This window comes from Parasteatoda tepidariorum, chromosome 4, assembly GCF_043381705.1.
Source record: "Parasteatoda tepidariorum isolate YZ-2023 chromosome 4, CAS_Ptep_4.0, whole genome shotgun sequence".
Lineage (NCBI taxonomy): Eukaryota > Metazoa > Arthropoda > Arachnida > Araneae > Theridiidae > Parasteatoda > Parasteatoda tepidariorum.
The window spans coordinates 57,426,149-57,426,887 of record NC_092207.1 but is presented as its reverse complement, the minus strand read 5'-3'; positions in this window follow the sequence as shown (position 1 = coordinate 57,426,887).

Genomic DNA, 739 nt, shown 5'->3' with positions numbered 1-739 from the left:
TATATATATAGTTCTATCTTGTTTTCAATACAAGGAGAGAAAATTCCGTTTAAATTACCATACTAGTATGCTAATGACATATCTGGCAACAACAAAAAACAATAATTCTTGTTAATAAAATTAAAATCTATGGTATTTAAACCATTCATTTTGGTAGTTTTTCTGTTCATTATGCTAGCGGTTTAGTGGAAATTCTGGTTTCCAAAATTATAGCTTTTATTTCCACACATTTAGGTAAGAATACAAAACTAAAAAGTAAATTTAAACAAATAAATGGGCCATGCTTCAATAAAGAAATCAAGATAAATTACCAAATTTTACCTCATTCACGAATTTTGTCAAATATTATAAAACCACATTTTATTATTAATTTTACCAAAATCATCACCAAAGCGCTTCCGTAATAAAATTACCGAGCCTTTTAATGCTCCCATAGAATCAGAAACACAGTGTTATAATATTCTAGTAGTTTTGACCATTTTTTTTATCGCAATGTATTTTTAAAATATATACTAATTTTATAAAACATTTCTAAAATATTGGAAAATTTTCATAACTAAATTATTTTAAATTAAACGCTTTTCATTTTTAAAAATGTAATTTTCAACATAATAGCACTAAAATGAGCTTCATTGTTTTTGAACAAGCGTTATGCCTGCTATTGTCCTATAAACTTAATTTTCTAATAGCATAAATACACGAAAAATTTAAGGATTTAACTAAACAAAAAGGAGACATG